This window comes from Myxocyprinus asiaticus, chromosome 30 (genome assembly GCF_019703515.2).
Source record: "Myxocyprinus asiaticus isolate MX2 ecotype Aquarium Trade chromosome 30, UBuf_Myxa_2, whole genome shotgun sequence".
Taxonomy (NCBI): Eukaryota; Metazoa; Chordata; class Actinopteri; order Cypriniformes; family Catostomidae; genus Myxocyprinus; species Myxocyprinus asiaticus.
The window spans coordinates 21,447,657-21,470,970 of NC_059373.1; positions in this window are offsets into that span (position 1 = coordinate 21,447,657).

Below are 23,314 nucleotides of genomic sequence, written 5' to 3' on the forward strand. Positions count from 1 at the left end.
CCACATGGCAGTATACCACACACTATCCCGACTGGAAAGTGATGACGTATGCTACATTGAAACTCATAGAAACGACCATACAAATCATCTTAGAATTATGGGCTGTTTCCCAAAGGCATCATATTTAAGTACTTGAAAACGGTCATAGATCTAGTGTTCTGGAGTAAGGAAGTATCTGACTTATGCAGACACCTGCAGGACAATCGCAAAATTACACCTCATACAGTTTAATACAGTTAATGTCTTACATTTGATGCACTTTTTGCAGATGTATACAATGTAACCATGATACTTCAATTGTTTTTTTTTTTTTTATTTAAATAGAATATAATTATAAAGGTGTACTTATATTAGTTAACCTACATAGGCCTATCTAATATATAATAATTTATAGTTTAACATTAAGGTATAAATAGATAAATGAAAAAAAAAAGAAGAAAAAAAAAGAATGTTTGATAAAATAATTCAATAGCATAAATCAATAAATTACTTACACATATTTGTGTGCAGGACCAAAGTGGCCACATGATTGAATTACAAATTAAATTCAGAGGGAATTAAGATATTTTATTTATTATATTTTGCTCTTGTAATAGGCCCACTGCCAACACGGTTAACATATTTGTGTAAACGAAACACTGAAAACATAGGCTACTTATGATGAACAATGCATTCATTGTGAAAAAATAATAGATCGTACTGTACTGATCATATAGTAATAATAATTTTAAAAAATATATGTGTAGTTAATACGTTTGTTGAAGAGAATTACTTTAAACCTTTCCCAGCTAGGTAAATTACATGTATAATTTGTAAAGTTATGCAGCAAGCATTGGGCTATTGGTTTTCCAAGGGTTTTTGGCTATACCCTAGGTTTTTGTGAAATGCCGCTGCTGCTCCAGAGCTCGATCGAAGCAGGCCAACCGGTTTGCACCAGTATGCCGAATCAGTGTGTCTTACTCCTGTGAAACGAGCAGCGGGCACTTTTTCTCTCCTTTGCAGCCTCCTGTGTCTCTCTTGAGCGCAACATGGTTGAGGTATTTGCAATTTGAAATTTAGATTTTGTTTTAGTATACATCAGTGGTGCAATGGCTTAAAGGTGCTATATGTAATATTTTTACTGTACTAAATTATAAAATGACCATATGTCATTAGAGAATTAGGAAACATGCTAAGTTGGAATACTGGCTTCTCCGATAACAATGCTACAGTCAGTATATTCTACTTTGAAGTTTCCATTCCGGGCCGGAATTTCTGTTTATGTTTTGACCTGTGTGATCCCACCCACTGCCCACTCACCAATAGTATTTCGACACTACCGGGTTGCTAGAAAATTGTATTATTTAGTGAGATCTGTACAGCATGTGATTACCACACGCAGAAGCCTCCTTTTGGAGGTTGTGTCCAACATATTAGCTAATTGTGCATTTTTTCTTGGTAAATCACCCTCAATACGGCCACAATGTAGTGAAGTGTAATTCAAATTTAGAAATATTTTTGGGTAAATTGTTTTGTGTTTCAATAAATGAATTACATTTTTCAAAATCGACCGGTATCAATGAAGTGCATGCCAATACAATCACTGTTAATACTAGCCATGATGATTCTTATGAATGTGCTGTCTTTGTTTATATCGCTGGTGCTATACAGGAAATGAAATATATAATAGGACGCAGAAGGTTCAATAACCAGAGAAAAACCTGTGAATTAAATTGCACTTGACCCAACCCATGTGCGCATTGTGCGCACGATTTTGCCAAACCCATTTGCGCATAGACTTAGCACATGCTTGCACAAAAATACCAAAACTTCATGGCTATGCCCATTGACTCTGTGCTTATGCCTTATGGCATAGCGCTTGTGCTTTTAAATTGGGGCCCTTGGTGTTTAGACTTAATGAGTAATTGAATCTTCCAAAAGCCAATTTCATATGACATCAGTGACGTTTAGGTGTTGCAGGATAAAACTGAAACAGTGACGTTTCCTCATGAGAGTGAACTGGGCTTAGGGTCAGGTGCAAAATCAATCCACTCTGTATCTCTGCAAATTTATGTGCTGTGGTTTGTAGTGTTTTCCAGCAATCACAACAAGATTCCTTCAATTTACTTTGTTTCTATTAATATTCACGGTTATCAAGGGACACTAGCATTTGCCCCACTGCATTTCTTGATCATTCCTGATTCTCTCGCAGGCGTGAAAAAGATTTGAATAATCTCCTGTTGAAATGAACACCTGCCATCGTGCTAAAGGGCTTTGATTTCCTGCGAATCAGGCCTGCTGGGAAATGAATACATTTGAAAAATTCCCTTAACAAAACTCTTAGGTCCTCTCAAGCTCAGCTTACCTGATGTTGTCAAGGCAACAGCAAAAATGTTCTATTTCTTTAGGATAGATTTGGCCATGCTGGGCCACTGTCTCTGTTCTGGCAATATTTAAACATAATGAATCTTGTAATTGTTTAAGTTTGATGCCTATTTGTCAGAGTTCCACTAGATGTTTGAATATGGGCAGGAAAATTATTAATAATTATCATGAGGACTCACTAAGCAAGAAAATGAAAGAGAAAGTAAAAGACAGATAGATTTGGGGTGGGAGGGGAGTGGGGGTAGGATAGTGAAAATAATTTCAAGATGCAAACTCACAGATAATGTGACATTATAAATCAGTTTCTATGAGAATATGTGCATTCCTACTAGGACTTATTTAACATACAACAATGACAAACCATAGTTTACAGCAAAACTCAGACAGCTTCATCAGGCCAAAGAGGATGCTTACAGAAGTGGGGATAAAATCTTGTACAATCAGGCCAGGAACACACTGAGTAAGGAAATCAGTGTGGCTAAAAGAAGCTGCTCTGGTAAGCTGCAAAACAAGTTTTCAGCTAACGACCCTGCATCAGTGTGGAGAGGCCTAAAAGACTTTACTAACTTCAAGACACCATCCCCCAAAACTGTAGAGAACCAATAACTGGCTGACAACTTGAATGTGTTTTACTGTAGATTTGAAAGGCCCAGTCTCACACCCCAGACCCACTCTGACCTTCACTTCACACAAACATCAACACCTCTTGCAACCCTCCTCCTCCCCCCTCCTAGTACTCAACCTGCACTTAAGATCTGTGAAGACGAGGTGTGCCATGTCTTCTGGAAACAAAAAGCAAGGAAAGCACAGTGCCCAGACAGTGTTTCACCCACTTTTCTAAAATCCTGTGCTTACCAGCTTGCCCCCATCTTCACACAGATCTTCAGTAGATCACTGGAGCAGTGTGACGTTCCCTGCTGCTTCAAACGCTCCACCATTATTCCTGTCCCAAAGAAACCCAAAATCACAGGACTTAATGACTACAGACATGTCACTCAAACGTCTGTGGTCATTAAGTCATTTGAGAGACTGGTGTCTGGTTTGTTTCAGCTATGAAATCGGAAATCAGAAGACTAAACAGGACAGTTCAGACTGCTGAGAGGCTTAATAATGGTTGCCCCCTGCCCTCCCTTCAAGAACTGTATACTTCCAGAGTGAGGAAAAGGGGTGGAAATATCACTCTGGACCCCACTCACCCAGCCCAATACCTTTTTGAACAGTTGCCTTCTGGACGGCGCTACAGAGCACTGAGCACCAGAACCATCAGTCACAGGAACAGTTTTTTTTCCCTCAGGTTATCCATCTCATGAACAGTTAAAACTGCCCCATTGAGCAATAATTATGTGCAATACACAGCTTAGTCTATTGATATTTATCCAACATACCCTACCTCTTCTGCCATACATTCCCTTGCATCTGTATATAACAGATTTGTATTTGTACACACACACACACACACACACACACACACATATATATATATATATATATATATATATATATATATATATATCACACACACACACAGTACTGTGCAAAAGTCTTAGGCACATAAGATGTTTCACAAAAACATTTGTCATAAGATGGTTATTAATTTATTCAGCTTTAGTATGTCAATAGTAAATATACATTTTAGACTCCCAAACATTCATTTTGCTAATAGAATAGAATAGACGAACAGGGAGTTCAGCAACAGATGACATGGCCCCCACAGAGTTCCCCACTGAACATCGAGTCAATCTAGGATTACATGAAGAGACAGAAGCAATTGAGACAGCATAAATAGAAGAACTGTGGCGAATTCTCTAGGAAGCTTGGAACATCCTATCTGCCACCAACCAACTGTGTCTAGGTGTAATTAGGAGAATTGGTGCTGTTTTGAAGGCAAAGGTGGTCACACCAAATATTGATTTAGATTTTTTATGTTTACTGGACTTTGTATGATGTTAATTGATAAATGAAAACCATTTATGTAATTATTTTTGGAGACATGCTCACTATGCAACATTTTTAACAAGTGCCTAAAACTTTTGCAGAGTACTGTATATATATTGTCTTATTGTGTATTTCTATATATACTTCACTTTATTTATTTTTTATTTTTATTTTTTTTTAATATAATCTCTGTGTTGTTGTTGTTGTTGTTGTTGTTGTATTGTTTGTGCACTGGAAGCCTCTGTCACCAAGACAAATTCCTTGTATGTGTAAGCATACTTGGCAATAAAGCTCATTCTGATTCTGAAAAGGTCATTCCTTTGATGACAGTGACTATTAACAGGCCTTATCCCACCCATCGACACAACCTTTACAGTTCTGATTGTTCAAATGAATATTTCATTAAAGTGGCATGATTACTCTGCCCAGCTGTGGGCGGTCTGCTCAAGGAGAAAGTGTGCTCTTTAATTGGAACATTCCATTAACTTGCTATCATTTTTCTCTTTTCAAAGAGTGGTGCCCCGAGAATCGAATTTAATGAGTTAAATTCTATTTAATTATTATTTAATTATTTAATTGTTATTTAATTATTCCATAATTAATAACAATTAATTATTGGTTATTTCTGATAGTAAGACTGATTTAAACAACCAGTAGCACCTACACCACTGAAATACAAATAGCTCTGTTTTGAAGTCAAAGGCAGATTAAAAAAAAAAAAAAAAAAAAAAAAAACATTACAATGACTTTCCACAGAGCCAAGCTGCCTTGTGTTGGTTACTAATTACTCATTTTATGTTTTCATTCAACTTTGGCTTAAAAGGGAAAAGGTACATTTGAACACTTTTTTATAAATAACACAGTTCTAGTTAATTCAACATAATCTTCAGAAGTAAACATTATTTCAGCTGAATTTGATCCATTTAATATTCAGAATATCAATCCAAACATTTGATGTCAGTAAGGAAAGATGCAAATTATATTTTTGGAAAACATATTTGAAGGGAATTTCTCACTTTTTACAGTGTAATGTGCACTTCTAAGCTCAACCCATTAATATCAGACATTAAATAAAATGTATAGTTTTCAACTTTTAGCCTTCACTAGTTTATTTTAAATGGATATACAGTACATATAGATTTTTTTTTTTCAAAAAAGAAACAGTGCTATATACAGTGCTATGAAAAATTATTTGTGTTTGTGTGTGTGTGTGTGTGTGTGTGTGTGTGTGTATATATATATATATATATATATATATATATATATATATATATATATATATATATATATATTTATTTATTTATTTTTTAAATTCATACAAAATCTAACATAAAACAAAGGCAATCTGAGTAAACACAAAATGCAGTTTTAAATGATGTTATTTATTGAAGCAAAAAAGTTATCCAATACAAACTGGGCCTGTGTGAAAAAGTTTTTGCCCCCTTATCTATGAAAATCTATTTATAATGGGGTTCAGCTGGACTAGACACACCCAGGCCTGATTACTGCCAGCCCTGTTCAATGAAATTAACACCTAAATAGAACTTTTTCAGCAGCATGAAGTTGGCTAAAAGGTCTCACCCACTAGCACACTATGCCAAGGTTGAAAAAAAAAATCAGAAATGATGATGAGGTGAAAGGTAATTGAAAAACATAAGTCTGTGAAGGGTTACAAAGCTATTTCAAAAGACTCCAAAGAACCAAAGTGAGTTATCGCCAAATGGAGAAAAACTGGCATAGTGAACTTTCTCAGAAGTGGCCGACCTTTGAAAATTCCACCAAGAGCACAGCGACGACTCATCCAGGAAGTCACAAAGAAGCCAAGAACAACATCCTAGGAACCGCAAGCCTCTCTTGCATCAATAAAGAACACTGTTCATGACTCCACTATCGGAAAGACACTGGCCAAATATGGAAGAGTGGCGAGGCGAAAACCACTGCTAACCCAGAAGAATGTTAAGGTTCGTCTGAATTTTACCAAAACACACCTTGATGATCCTCAAACCTTTTGGGACAGTATTCTGTGATGAGTCGAAAGTGTAACTGTTTGGAAGACAGGGGTCCCGTTACATCTGGCATAAATCAAACACAGAATTCCACAATAAGAACATCATACCTGCAGTCAAGCATGGTGGTGGTAGTGTGATGGTGTAGGGATGCTTTGCTGCTTTAGGGCCAGGGTGACTTGCAGTAATTGAGGGACATGAATTCTGCTCTCTACCAGAAAATCCTAAAGGAGAATGTCCGGTTATCAGTCCGTGAGTTGAAGCTCATGTGCAACTGGATTATGCAGCAAGACAATGATCCAAAGCACAGGAGTAAGTCCACCTCTGAATGGCTCAAAGTCCACCTCTGAATGGCTCAAAAGAAGCCAAATTTAAGTTTTGGAGTGGCCTAGTCAAAGTCCTGACTTGAACCCAATTGAGGACCTTAAACGGGCAGTTCATGCTCGAAAATCCTCCAGTGTGGCTGAACTAAAGTAGAGTGGGAGTGGGACAAAATTCCACCACAGCATTGTGAAAGACTGCTCTCCAGTTATCATAAGCGTTTGGTTGAAGTTGTTGCTGCTAAAGGTGGCACAACCAGCTATTAAGTTTAAGGGGGCAGTTAGTTTTTCACATGGGTGATATAGGTGTTGGATAACTTTTTTGCTTAAAAAAAAAATAACAATAATATATATATATATATATATATATATATATATATATATATATACACACACACACACACACACACAGTTGTGCTCAAAAGTTTGCATACCCTTGGAGAATTGGTAATATATGTAGCATTTTTAAAGGAAACACGAGTGAGCAGGCAAAACACATTTATTTTATTTCTTATGGGATTCATATTCAACTGTAGGTTATAACAGAATGGCACAATCATAAAACAAATCATGGCAACAAAGAAAAAAATATGAAATGACCCCTGTTCAAAAGTCTGCATACCCTTAGTTCTTAATACTGTGTATTGCCCCCTTTAGCATCAATGACAGCATGCAGTCTTTTGTAATAGTTGTCTATGAGGCCCCAAATTCTTGCAGGTGGTATAGCTGCCCATTCGTCTTGGCAAAATGCCTCCAGGTCATGCAACGTCTTTTGGTTGCATGAACCGCATGTTTGAGATCTCCCCAGAGTGGCTCGATGATATTAAGGTCTGGAGACTGTGATGGCCACTCCAAAACCTTCACCTTTTTCTGCTGTAACCACTGGCCAACTTGGCCTTGTGCCTAGGGTCATTGCCGTGCTGGAAATTCCAAGAGCGTCCCATGCGCAGCTTTCGTGCAGAAGAATGCAAATTGTCTGCCAGTATTTTCTGATAACGTTCTGCATTCATCTTGCCATCAATTTTCACAAGATTCCCCATGCCTTTAGAGCTCACACACCCCCAAAACATCAGTGAGCCACCACCATGCTTCACAGTGAGGATGGTATTCTTTTCACTATAGGCCTTGTTGACCTCTCTCCAAACATAGCGCTTATGGTTGTGACCATAAAGCTCTATTTTGGTCTCGTCACTCCAAATGACATTGTGCCAGAAGCTGTGAGGCATGTCAAGGTGTTGTCGGGCATATTGTAACTGGGCTTTTTTGTGGCATTGGCGCAGTAAAGGCATCTTTCTGGCAGCTCGACCATGCAGCTCATTTTTGTTCAAGTATCGTCATATTGTGCTCCTTGAAACAACCACACCGTCTTTTTCCAGAGCAGCCTGTATTTCTCCTGAGGTTACCTGTGGGTTTTTCTTTGTATCCCGAACAATTCTTCTGGCAGTTGTGGCTGAAATCTTTCTTGGTCTACCTGACCTTGGCTTGGTATCAAGAGATCCCCAAATTTTCCACTTCTTAATAAGTGATTGAACAGTACTGACTGGCATTTTCAAGGCTTTGGATATCTTTTTATATCCTTTTCCATCTTTATAAGGTTCCATTACCTTGTTACGCAGGTCTTTTGACATTTCTTTTCTGCTCCCCATGGCTCAGTATCTAGCCTGCTTAGTGCATCCATGTGAGAGCTAACAAACTCATTGACTATTTAGACACAGACACTAATTGCAATTTAAAAAGCAACAGGTGTGGGAAATTAACCTTTAATTGCCATTTAAACCTGTGTGTGTCACCTTGTGTGTCTGTAACAAGGCCAAATATTCAAGGGTATGTAAACTTTTGATCAGGGCCATTTGGGTGATTTCTGTTATCATTATGATTTAAAAAGGAGCCAAACAACTATGTGATAATAAATAGCTTAATATGATCACTATCCTTAAATAAAAGACATTTGCATGATCAGTCATATTTTCAAAATCAATGCCAAAATTTCTCAATTTCTGCCAGGGTATGCAAACTTTTGAGCACAACTATATACAGTGGTGTGAAAAAGTGTTTGCCCCCTTCCTGATTTCTTATTTTTTTGCATGTTTGTCACACTTAAATGTTTCAGATCATCAAACATGTTTAAATATTATTCAAAGATAACACAAGTAAACACAAAATGCAGTTTTTAAATGAAGGTTGTTATTATTAAGGGAAAACAAAATCCAAACCTACATGGCCCTGTGTGAAAAAGTGTTTGCCCCCTAAACCTAATAACTGGTTGGGCCACCCTTAGCAGCAACAACTGCAATCAAGCATTTGCAATAACTTGCAATGAGTCTTTTACAGCGCTGTGGAGGAATTTTGGCCCACTCATCTTTGCAGAATTGTTGTAATTCAGCCACATTGGAGGGTTTTTGAGCATGAACTGCCTTTTTAAGGTCATGCCACAGCATCTCAATAGGATTCATCAGGACTTTGACTAGGCCACTCCAAAGTCTTCATTTTGTTTTTCTTCAGCCATTCAGAGGTGGACTTGCTGGTGTGTTTTGGATCATTGTCCTGCTGCAGAACCCAAGTTCGCTTCAGCTTGAGGTCACGAACAGATGGCCGGACATTCTCCTTCAGGACTTTTTGGTAGACAGCAGAATTCATGGTTCCATTTATCACAGCAAGTCTTCCAGGTCCTGAAGCAGCAAAACAGCCCCAGACCATCACACTACCACCACCATATTTTACTGTTGGTATGATGTTCTTTTTCTGAAATGCGGTGTTACTTTTACGGCAGATGTAATGGGACACACACCTTCCAAAAAGTTCAACTTTTGTCTCGTCAGTCCACAGAGTATTTTCCCAAAAGTCTTGGGGATCATCAAGATGTTTTCTGGCAAAAATGAGACGAGCCTTAATGTTCTTTTTGCTCAGCAGTGGTTTTCGTCTTGGAACTCTGCCATACAGGCCATTTTTGCCCAGTCTCTTTCTTATGGTGGAGTCATGAACACTGACCTTAACTGAGGCAAGTGAGGCCTGCAGTTCTTTGGATGTTGTTGTGGGGTCTTTTGTGACCTCTTGGATGAGTCGACGCTGCGCTCTTGGGGTAATTTTGGTCGGCCACTCCTGGGAAGGTTCACCACTGTTCCATGTTTTTGCCATTTGTGGACAATGGCTCTCACTGTGGTTCTCTGGAGTCCCAAAGCTTTAGAAATGGCTTTATAACCTTTTCCAGACTGATAGATCTCAATTACTTTCTTTCTCATTTGTTCCTGAATTTCTTTGAATCTCGGTATGATGTCTAGCTTTCGAAGATCTTTTGGTCTACTTCACTTTGTCAGGCAGGTCCTATTTAAGTGATTTCTTGATTGAGAACAGGTGTGGCAGTAATCAGGCCTGGGTGTGGCTAGAGAAATTGAACTCAGGTGTGATAAACCACAGTTAAGTTATGTTTTAACAGGTGGGGCAAACATGTGAAACAAATCTGAAACATTTAAGTGTGACAAACATGCAAATAAAAAAGAAATCAGGAAGGGGGCAAACACTTTTTCACACCACTGTGTGTGTGTGTATATATATATATATATATATATATATATATATTTGAAAGCTGTATTTTGTGTTTACTCATGCTGCCTTCATTTTATGTTATATCTCGTTTGAAGATTGAAAACAATTCAGTATGAAAAATACACAAAATCAGAAGAAATCAGGAAGGGACAAATACTTTTTTCACAGAACTGTATATATATATATATATATATATATATATATATATATATATATATATATTAGATTTTATAGTTGTGCCCGCTCCTCTCTTGAGCCCAATGAGTAAGCTTTACTACAGAGGCCCCTCATCATTACTTGGCCCGGGACAGCATTCTAAGTTCCTATGATGTGGCCCTTTATATTTGTCAGAGAACAGATATAGTTGTGTTATCCAGTGGTTTGTATATAAATTGCATGTCACAGAGAACCCACTGAGCTGGATGTTTATTTGCAGGTTCACGGCAAGTGGTACACACTGGGGCTGACACTGCTACAGGTTTAGGAAGATGTCTGAGGGAGGCTCACCTTCACATCTCATTGCAGCATCTGTTTGGAGTCAGGGCTGCCATGCCGCTGCCCTTTCACTGCGGTGTCTTCTTTAATTAGGCCAGAACGCCCAGAGAGAACCAATACCCTGTCATCCCTCATAAACACGTTCAGGGAAGTTCAATTATTTTAACCCCCTGTCAAACGTACCTGCAGGCCAACAGGTGCATTGGTGTGTGTCCACATGAGTCGGTATATATGTGTGTGTGATAGAGAGACAGAAAGAGATGTAACAATAAGAGTGTAAATGAGGTGCTTACCTTACTGTTATTTTACAAGTCATGTTTGGTTAGCTTAAAATAGGTTTAGCTCAGAACTGGTCCATCCTGCTCCAACACATTTACCCTGCTAACCAACCACGGGTCGTACATTCTAAGTGTAGGCCTTCAGTGTGATTCATGCCATTAAGAAAACACAGTTTCACAATGAATAAGACGCTATGCCTAACATACATTACGTGGTAGTCAACTAATAATACCAACTGACATTTTAAAAACACGTCCACGCACAAAAGCCAGAACTTGAAATGAAGCTTAATGCTCAAGCAAGCCTAATTTTAACTGCAGCATGGCTGTTTTGTGAAATGAACGTCAAAAATCATAATTTTTCATATGAATGTACCAAGGAGGTCTATAATACCTGGAAAAATCTATCTAATAATATTTGAGTTTTAAATGTTGCTTGCAATAAATTTCGTTTCGTCAGGGTCCACGGTTATGGTGCTTTCCATTGAAGAGGATGTGGGATATTCCTACATGATATCTTCAACCATAAATGCATTCCATTCCCCGATATTCGGAACTGTAATGCTCCCGTTAGCTTAGCAGGGTTTTGACTCATTAGAGATGTCTCCTAGCAACCCAACTGATAAACAATGCTGCAGCGCTAGCATTTGTGCTACAGGTTTACGATTATCAAAATAGATTATAATTTACCATGTTTTATACACCTGTTTTTGCAGGCGTTTGTTAAACAAGCTTTAATATCATGTAATGTGGAAATTAATTCATTTATCGATATTACTTAATAAAGTGAATGTTTATCACTTACTTTGTATATCTCCCTGAGTGTCGACATGTTTGTGTGACATCATGACCCTGCATCTCATTGAAATCAGAGTTGAGAATTTCTGCATGAGCCTACAAGTTGTAATTCTGACTTCAAGATGCATTCCATTGCACTTTTCCTTGTAGGAAGTTGTAAAATCCGACTTTCCGAGTTGAAGGGAACGCAGCACTACTTTTCAAAACTTGATCCGACACTGAATGCTCAAGCAGTTTAATTTACACTTAGAAAACTCCTGATGTTGCTATAACAATGCAAAAAGCACTTACCAATTTATACTTGAAGTGAAAATCAGTCCTCCTTTCCTGATTAATAAATTAAGCAATCACAAAGTCATGCAGAACATCTCGTGTTTTTAAATCCATAAAGATCGCTTTCTCAATGGCGATAGCGGCAGTGATGACAATCTTGCGATCTTTGCTTTCAAATTACGTACATCACTTAAAGCGTGATTGCGTCACTCAAGGCCAGCTAGAATGCCTCGACCGGGACATATCCTAAAGATCACACCCACCAAGAACAAATAAATCAATCTGATTGGCTGATGAATCTGACAATCTGACTTTAGTTGCCCATTCATTTGCACTGTTGAGGGATTCTGTGGAAATTCTGAAGGCCTGAGGGGGTGGAACTCACGCGCTGCTTCGGGCATGCGATTTGTGAAACCGTTATCACACTTCGCTTGTAAGCATCAAGGAATACATTCTGACTGGATAAACTTTTTGTTTTTCTCTATTTGTAGATTAATTAAGAGTGGAAAGCGATTAAAAATACATAGGCAAAAAGGTGATTGAGAATGAAAGGATGAAAAATATTTATTTATTTGGCATGTTAGGCCAGCAGAGAAGGATTTGCTGGCCCTGAGAATTCGCCACTGCTGCTAAATGACAACATTAGGGAATTGAAGTTATTACTTTCATGTTACTTTTTCAACCACTGAAAAAATATATTTATATTTTCTTTATCATTCCTGCTCTGTTGTCATTTTTTATTTTATTTTTTTTTTTAAGGTGAAAATAGTAAGGTGAAACCATTTTTCAAAGTAAAGATATTTTACTTCATTAGAGTCCTTCTAAAAAATAGGTTTCCATCATTTATGGCACATTTACAAAATGAATATTACTGTGCTTTATTTTCTTTATAAAATTATAAAGATGACATTTTTGGCAAAAATGCAAGAACAGCACAGCACAATTTACAAGCACAGTAAGAAGATTAGTGCTCAGCAAAGCGTGTGACTCTTTGGATGTTGTGCTGATTGGAGGTTAGACAACAATTAACCTCAAAACTTTCATCTGATAGCTGCAACTCTTCTAACTCGAGAGAAAAGAAAAAACACAGATTTCACTGTGAATGTCTCATGTAACACCTGGTTATTAGACAGCAACAGTTGTTTTCCTGCCTTTAAATTGAAGAAATTACAGAGTACAAAGTGTTCAACTCATAATGATTCCTCAATAATAATCTGCGAGCAATTGAAATTAATTGCCATATTATTATGTCAGGATATCTCAGGATATGTTGACATAAAGCTGTGTATTCTCAAAGCTGTAACCTGGGTCAACAGACAGTTTTAAGCAGGTTTAACATTTATCCAGACTAGGAGACCAGCTAAAAGTCTGGTCATTTTGTTTTAGGTTGGTCTGTTAAAATGTTTTTTGGGGGATTAGGGGTCAAGTCAAGTCATTTTTATTTGTATAGCGCCTTTCACAACACACATCGTTTCAAAGCATTACAGAAGATCAGGCATTAACAGAAGATAAAACTGTAATATCTATAATGTCGTAGTCATCATTGCGTAGTTTGTTAAATACGACTGTGAATTGTGTTTAAAAAATAAGTAATTAAATAATAATTGTATTTATAACCCCAGTGAGCAAGCCGAAGGCGACTGTGGTAAGGAAAACAAAACTCCATAAGATGTTGGTTAATGGAGAAAAATAACTTTGCGAGAAACCAGACTCACTGTGGGGGCCAGTTCCCCTCTGGCTAACATCATGAATATAATGCCAATATTACTTATGTATAGTGCAATTCATGGTTTAAAATTATTAAACTAAGTAAGTGTTAAGGGTCAGTGTTTAAAACAAAGATTTTGTATGAACTGTAAGATTAATGACTAATGTCTTTGAAGTCCATCCTGGATTAACTGCAGGAGTTCACATAGATGCAATTGTCCTTGTTAGTTGGCTTATGAAGGGTCTTGTTGGTAGTCTATGTATTCCATTTCAAGAGTGTAGTCCATCATTAGACCGAGGTGATGCAGGCAGAGATCAGTTCAGTGCATCGCAGTTCAACCTGGCCGGTAATTTCGGTGAGGTCTATCCTAAGTCCAAGGTTCAGGCAATGGCATATGAAGTATCCCATGTCATATGGCTGGAGTTGGCATCAGTTCAACCTCTGAAGTCCATCGTAATAGACTGAAGTGATGTTTGGCTGGCACCGGCTGCTATTAGTCATCATCACACAGCGACACGAAGCAGGAATGGAGCTGGATCCAGCCGGTTCTGGTCACCTCAGTATAGGAGTCCCGAGGTTGAGACAGGGAAACAAATAAAATAATATTAGCATATATGCCATTCAATTTATTGCAGAGTTATAGATCATGATCACTGTTTCTGGTTCTGGCAGACCTAACTAAAGCAGCCTAATTGTGAATTGAAGGATAAATTAGGTGTATGCCTGGCTAAATAGATCAATCTTTAGTCTAGACTTAAACTGAGTGAGTGTGTCTGCATCTCGAACAGTGTTAGGGAGACTATTCCATAGTTTAGGAGTCAAATATGAAAAGGATCTACCTCCTTTTGTGGATTTTGATATTCTAGGAACTATTAACAGGCCAGAATTTTGCGATCGTAATGAACATGATGGAATATAGCGTTGTAGAAGGTCACTCAATTACTGCAGAGCTAGACCATTCAAAGCTTTGTACGTAGTTAACAGAATTGTAAAATTAATACAAAATTTAACAGGTAGCCTATGCAATGCTGATAAAATGGGGCTAATATGATCATATTTCTTGGTTCTCGTCAGCACTCTGGCTGCTGAATTTTGAACCAATTGAAGTTTATTTATTGATCTTGCTGGACATCCTCCCAGTAATGCATTACAATAATCTAGTCTTGAGGTCATGAACGCATTAATTAGTTTTTCGGTATCAGCAACAGAGAGCATGTGTCGTAATTTCGCAGTATTTCTTAGGTGGAAGAATGCTGTTCTACAAACATTGGTAATTTGATTTTCATAGGACAGATTGGTATAAAATATAACACCTAAGTTCTTTGCTGTTGAAGATGATGTAACAGTACATCCATCGAGAGTTTCTGATCCAATAATTAGTACCTCTGTTTTGTCGGAATTGAGTAGAAGGAAATTGATGGCCATCCAATCTTTTATTTCATTGATACACTCTGCTAATTTGGAGAATTGTGAAATCTCATCAGGTTTTGAAGAAATATTAACTTGGGTATCGTCGGCATAACAGTGGAAACTTGTTCCACGAATCCTGATATTATCTCCCAGGAGAAGCATATACAAGGAGAAAAGCAGAGGCCCTAAAACTGATCCCTGTGGCACTCCATACTTTATTTTTGTTTGGTTTGACAATTCCTCATTTACATAGACAAAGTGGTAGTGGTCTGCTAAATAGGACCTAAACCATGCTAATGCAACTCCACAAATGCCAACATAATTCTCTAGCCTATTCAAAAGAGTGTTGTGATCTATCGTGTCGAATGCAGCACTAAGATCTAAAAGCACTAGAAGTGAAATGCAGCTGCGATCAGATGATAAGAGCAAGTCATTTGTAACTCTGATAAGTGCAGTCTCTGTACTGTAATGAGGCCTAAATCCTGACTGAAATTGTTCATATATACTATTTCTCTGTAGAAATGAACATATTTGGGAGGATACTACCTTTTCTAGTATTTTCGACATAAACGGGAGATTTGAAATCGGTCTATAATTAGCTAGTTCTCCAGGATCAAGTTGTGGCTTCTTAATAAGCGGTTTGATAACTGTCATTTTAAAGTTTCTTGGGACATTTCCTAAGGATAGCGAGGAGTTAATAATATTAAGAAGAGGTTCTGAAATTACAGGGAATACCTCTTTTGAGCTTGGTTGGTATTGGATCTAACAAACATGTTGTAGCTTTTGATGTTTCAATAAGTTTTGTTAGCTCTTCATGACCTATAACAGCGAAGGATTGAAGTTGCACGTGAGGAAAATTATGAGACACTGTTTTCTGAGGTACTGGGACAGATGATTGCGTAATTCTAATTTCATTTCTGATTATTTCAGTTTTATCAGTGAAGAAATTCATGAAGTTATTACTCTTGTGCTGCGACGGAGTATCTGGTTCTGTTGAGGCTTTATTCCTAACCAATTTAGCCACAGTATTGAATAAACACCTAGAATTGTTGTGGTTATTTTCTATGAGTTTGCTAAAATATGCTGACCTGACAGCTTTTAGTGCCTGTCTGTAGCTACAGACACTATCCTTCCATGTACCGCGAAATACCTCTAATTTTGTATTCTTCCACTTGCGCTCCGTTTTCCAAGCTGCTCTCTTGAGAGCATGAGTGTGATCATTGTACCATGGTGCAGGGCCTTTTTCTTTAATTTTCTTTAATCGAAGGGTGGGCGACACTATCAAGAGTGCTAGAGATGACTGTCTTTATATTTTCTGTTATTTCATCAAGTTCTTCTAGGCTTTGGGGTTTACTGAGTGTATGAAATAGATCTGGAAGATTATTAGTGAAGCTATCTTTATTGGTCGAAAGAATAGTTCTACCTGAACGATAGCATGGTGTAGACTGAGTAACATTAGCTGATCGCAGCATACAAGAGACGAGGTAATGATCCGAGATGTCATCGCTCTGCAGCAGAATTTCCACATAAATACTTGCTAAACCTTTTGAACACCATCTTTGTCAAACAGCATACCAGCTAGACCAACCTAACACCAGCTTCACGATGATAGGAAACCAGCAAGGCCAGCTTAACACCAGTTTCACCAGGCTGACAGGCCAGCTAAACACTGGCTTGGCCAGGCTGGAAGACCAGCTAAACCATCTAAACACCAGCTTGGTTGGGTGGGAGACCAGCTAGACCATCTTAGCACCAGCTTGGCCTGGCTGAAGACCAGCTAGACCATCTAAACACCAGCTTTACCAGGATGGAGAGCAGCTAGACCATATAAACATCAGCTTAGCCAGGCTGGGACACAAGCTGAACTTGAACTAGAACCAGGGCCTCTCTAACTTTGTCTCTAAGTTTGTCCCTGCGTGTGCACTCTTTATCTATCTTGCAAAATTTTATCATATTAATATTCTTAAAATCAGTCTGCCGGCAATACAGCAACTATTCCCATGTCTTTCTGTGATCACAAATGTGTGCTTAACCAGGACATGTGGGTGTTAATCATATAACATGATTTGCTATTTCTACCAAACTTCAAACAAACACACACACGTACAGCCCACACAGATTTTCACATGTGGGGCATGTGTGCAGGCTAATGTTTAGTCACTGTTGGATGTGGTGCATCCTCATAATATTGATGACTTTCATTTGCTCAGGTTCAGGTGCTGCCAGCTTCTGTGGGGCTTTTATGATCCCAAACTATAATTAAGACTGTTCTGTAGCCAGTGCACAGGGCAGCCCAGCACAGCACACTCATACAGCTGCTGCACAATCAGACACATGCATGCAAACATCAGCATCAGAAAACACATAGGTGTGAATTCACTTCAGTGCATGGTATTTCAGTGCAATTCCTGCATCTGATTCACTAACCGCACATGACCCAGTTTAACCAGACACTGTCTGGTTAACCAGGACCTAGTATTTAAATAAAGTCATTGTCATTCTTTTCAGCATGAAGATTCCTCCTTTCTGTTTACAATAAGCTTATTTTAAAATGCACCTTATTCACAAAAGTCAGTGCTGTTTGTCAGGAAAAATTAAACCTGTGCTATTTCCGGCTATGAAAAGTGGTTAGCCAATACTATTGATTATTAACCTCTGAGATCATGGTAGATCTGTCTTTAAAGGTTTATAAGTTATTTTTGGTTGTGTTTGTGCAATTACCTGATTTTCATAATTACTTTAATAAATCAGGCACTAAACCAAATTTTCAGTTTTTGCAAATAATGCTGTGAGTAGGTGCAATTCATTCTTGGTGAATTCCCCCCATATGGACATCACTTAGTATAAGTGCTACTTTGCGGAAACAGAGCACTCTAGCTTATTCTAAATTCGTTTTCCATTTGTACAATTGAGTACGTTTTAAATATGAAACCACTGAAAGGTTGTTTGGCAGTTGTCTGGCTGAACAGCAATCATGATTCACTGCTTATATTATAAAGGGTGTCCAAGGACAAGCTTTGTTTAGAGAGTGCTGATGACTGACACTCCAAATAGACAAACTCATTTGTATTCTGATGTCTGCCATTTATTGGAATGAACATAATTTGTGCAGCTTTGAGCTTTATTACCTGTTCTACTTTAGCATAATTGTAAAGTGTTCTGTTCCTGTGTCCTTCCAAAAAAGATTCATACAATTCAACACATGAGGGTGCTGCCATCTGCTCATCAACCTGTCACATACTCTTGAAGGCAGAAACACATTGAAAAACATTCTTGAATCATTCAAGAATTACTGCTGTCAAGACATTTCTGAAACTGGATTGACTGAACACACCTACACAACTTCAAAGTTCACAAATCTCTGCATCATGGCTTGCCCTTGAAATAACTGCACAAATTGCTATCACAGTTGCATTCAGCTAGTTCAGTGTGTATCCAATTATACAGTATGTGTGTGAAGGAGATCAATGGTGGGAATAGATGCAGTTCTGATAAGACTGATTTCTCATGAGAGAAATCTGTCTGAATGATTCAAATTAATTACATTATATGCTGATTAATAATTTAAATTGCAATATTTGCATGTATCATCTTTTGTGAGAAAAGCCCCCAAATGAAGATAATTTAAAGACACAACTTTGTAAATGTACTACTTTTACATACTTTGTGAACAGCAGGGCAGGTGTCATGATTAAATGTTTTTTCATCATGTTTATCTTTTTTATACTAAATTGTACTCAATGAATTTGTTAAATTGACAACCCTAATTTGAGTTGATAAAAAGCATGCCTTATTATGCCTTTATTTTTTACTTTTATTATCTCTGATACATTTAAAGTCTTCTTCCTCCCCACAAACTTGTTAATTAGAATGGGCAGCTCTGACTCAATCAGTGTAACATCCCCAGCCCAGCTCGTTTCTTTTTTTTTTTTTTCTTCTCAAGAGAGCTGCAGCAGCGGCTGAAGGAGATGAGCTTGACCTCTGACAGCACTCCAGCAGTGTCAAAGATTGGAAGATGAGCAGCAGAATTATTTCGTTTGGGGATGGTCATAGAGATGTACCCTTGCTCCCACTTTTGCCTGTGTTACTGGAATCAACCTGTTGCTAAGTAACACTCATTCACAGAATGCATATTGCAGTCTGGGCTGTGAGTGTGTACCCATATTTGATTAATCTGTTACCACCACAGATCTGCCCTTCGATTTGCAGAGAGTTTATAAATATTAACAAATCTGATTCCATGTTCATCAGGTCAAAAATGAAAAACAACACAAAGCAACAAATAAGAACAGAAACTGAGGGCCTATTTACAGATTACAATCTGCTTGGGTATGCACATTCATTATTCACTTGTCCACATAAAAGTGTCTCTGCTATATTTGCATAATAGTAAATCAGATTTATATCTGTTCTGCAGAGTTCACTTCCATGGTGCTGCTAATAGCGGGAGCGAAATTTGTGCTGCATTTGATGTGGTACAAAGAAACCTTTTTTTTTATTATTTTATTTATTTAATTTTGATCTATGGCCTCCTAAGTTTACTTATGACGTAGTTCAGTTTGGTAGAGTGAAATTTGAGGTGTAGGGGGTCAACTGTATGTCATTCCCAAACCACTGGAACAGAACTAATGAGTCTATGATAGCTTTCCATCACAAACACTCACAGAGGCCTAGAAAAGAGCATCAATGTCAGAATAAAATGTCTTAGAAATATGATTACATTGCATTTCCATTTTTTCACACCTGTAAAGCTTCCATTAGCTTAATACCAATCTAAGCCCTTTACATTTACCCCTTAAATATGTTTCATCTAAGAGTCATGCCATTTACACATATGCAGACCTCTGTGAATAGAGAACCCCATGTGTTTAAGAGAAATATGCCTCTGAAATGACCATGCTCTGCTAAAAAGCTTTATGATGTCTTAATAGTGTCTGAGCTGAGAAAGTGATTGGTGAAGTTTAAGTGTGCACTAAGTGTTTTATGAGATCTCGTCCATGGGCTTTTTATCTTTACGGCCCCTAAATGATGCCAGTAGATCGCTGGGTCTAAATCCTGCTCTTTGCCATTCAAAACTGCCCCTATTATGGCAGTGATTCAGCTTTCGAAAAGGACACACAATGCATGTTAATGTCACGGGTGTAGGGAATAATGAGGCTCAGGACCCAAATGCAGAGTGAAAAATTAAGGTTTATTTAATACAAAATATAAAACACAAAATCCAACATAAAACTACCATAAGGGGGAAAAACAAACACAAACTACCCCTTAGGGGAAAATGTAATCCGGGCTGGGGCAGAGGATAATGGGGAACCAGGATCGACCGGACCGAAGAGGGATTGGAGAATCAAAGACATGACAAACACATAAGACCGACTGGAACAAACCAACAGACTGAATGGATACACAAGCACGCAAGATGAACTGGCACTGGACAGCACACATGAGGAGACTAAAATAGGGAAGGAAATCAAACAGGTTAATGCAGGGCAGGTGTAACAAATGAACTAATAATGGGCAAATAAGGAGGCGGGGTAATGACATAAGACAGAGAGGCATGCGGCGATACAGAAACAAAACAAAGCCACGTGCTCTCACAAGACAACGAAACACCCGAATGTCATGAGCGCACATCGCCAAGGCAATAAGGCAATATATGCCCATGCCAACCGACAAACAAGACAAGACAAACAAAGCGATGCCACGCATTCTCACACTAAATGAAGCCTGAGTGTACATTGTGAGGCAAACGCCACGTGATGCACGTAACAGGCGACAAAAACAAGACAGGACACCTGTGCGAGAGATTGGCCATGCACATACTCGACACTTCAGACCGAAGTGACCGAACCTCACAACAACATGAAGACAGCTCACGACCCAGGCGCTAAGCGAGCGCAACGTGCGGATGTGAGAGACAGACATAGATTATTGACGCGAGTGCATGCCACCAAGATGACAAGCGCAACACACTCATGCCAATACAGGACAAGACATGGAACAAAACCGAACCAGACAGAAGGGTCAGGATCCAGACGCCATGCTCCAGACATGACTCTCTATTTACATCATGTTGGGCCTCATGTATTCAGATAGAAGACAAAGGCAGGCCTAACACAGTCGTAAAACCTAACTGAGGCCCACATACAAAGTCATAAATCTTACTGATAAAACCATGCCAAAATCAAACAAAGGGAGTCCAAAACATAATACAAATCCCATGAAGCCTTGCTCACTAAAGGATCGAACTCTCAACTCCTATTGGATGAGGCACCCTACAGAACGCCCCTCAACCATGACGTCATCAGGAGTAGAAATATCTCTGAGATGCTTCCGGGATTTGCTTCCAGCAACTCGCCGTGTGTAGATGCAGCTCATCACTGCTCTCAGGTGTAGCCTCGTGGCACAAGGAAGTAACGTCCGACTTGAAACTGTGGCCATACAATCTCCATCTCGCTGGACGAGTTGAGATTACTCTGTGTTCCACCGAACACTCTAACGGATCCGAAGGAGACCGCTGAGCAATCCGCATCTTCATCCATTTACCTGCAGAAGTGAAGAGAGAAAAGATTTCTCTTCCATCTTCAATCAAGTCAACATCGCTGAATTCTCCGCCAGCCCGCCGAGAATCAGCAGCAGTACCGCCCACCGACAGAGCGAGGAAACGGCCTCCCGTCATCACCCGAGCCTCGAGGAACCAAGTCGGAGTTAAAGGACTGATGAACACACATTCTAGCTGCGTCCTCATGCGATTCAAGTAAGAGGTTTACATTAGGGCAGAGATAGAATATTATAGTGTGTTATTCTTGTGTATCAAGGTTATTGCTTGTACAGTTTACGGACCGCCAAGTCTGCTCATTGCTAATAATAATACTCAAGGTATTACTGTAATGTACTGGTATCACGAATGCGATCTGCTGTGTTGTAGTCCAACCACATTGGACTGTTGTGTATTTCCACCATCGTGGGTGAGACCGGCACACTGAGTTTATCCATTAAATAATCAAAGGCCACGGGACGGTTTACGAGCCGTCCACTGCATCTCTGGGTGATAAACTAACAGCTGCTTTCTCTCCCACGAATACGAAACCGGCTTTGGGACCATCACTTAATTCTCTCTCTCTCTCATACTAACCACACACACACACGCACACACGCACGCGACCCCTCACAAACATTCTCGCACACATTTTTGGCTAGTAGATAACTTTGTGATAAAGCTCAGCTTTGTCCCTAAGCTATCGTGTAAGCGGATACATGCGGTAAACTGGCAGACGCCATTGACCGGTTTCTCTCCGCCCACTTTCGCAGCCATATTCTCTGGCCGGAAATCTCGCGTGACGTACTCTCCACAAGAGTCACGTCCGCCATTTTGTGCGCGTCCTTCCTTACACACACACACACATACACCTTCCTCATGTGTTATAGGATTATTTTGGTTTCCATATCTAATCATATCACTGTTTAGTTTGTAGTTGTAAGTCAGAAGTTTATTGACTGCATTGTATTAATTATTAATTGATATTACTGCGTAAATAAACTTTGTTATATTTCAAAGAGAAGTGTTTTGGTTTGTTTTGCATACACCTGTGTCAAATGCTGACGGGATGTCAGTGCTCGGATTCATGCCTTCATTGTTTTTTTGTTTTTTTTTTGAAAATCGATGTCGATTTTACTAAGAGAACAATCTAATATTGAGACTGTTATACTATCTGGTTATTAGTCCCTAATTTCAGGGTGGTGCCCCGGTGATATTAATCCTTATTAATATTCTATTTATATTTTTAATAATTGATAATTATCTTTGATGATTGTTGAATTTGAAGGATCAATAAGCTAGTGTTAATTTTAATCAATGTTCCATCGATGTTAACAATTAACGATTATCTTTGATAATTGTTGATTTAAACGATTAAAGAAAGCTAACATTGATTCAAATCAATGTTCTCTTGATTTTAATAATTAATAATTATCTTTGATAATTATTAATTATTGCTAATAACCAAACCCGCTCCTAAACGTACATTTACTGGAGCCCCATATGAGGTTTTAATGTGTTAGATTCTATTATTTAATTTAAATATTAATTAATAACTAAAGAAATAATTATTAATTATTTCTGATAGTAACACTGATCTAAACAACCAGTAAAGCCCTAAAATCATCTATTCCATGATTTAGAGA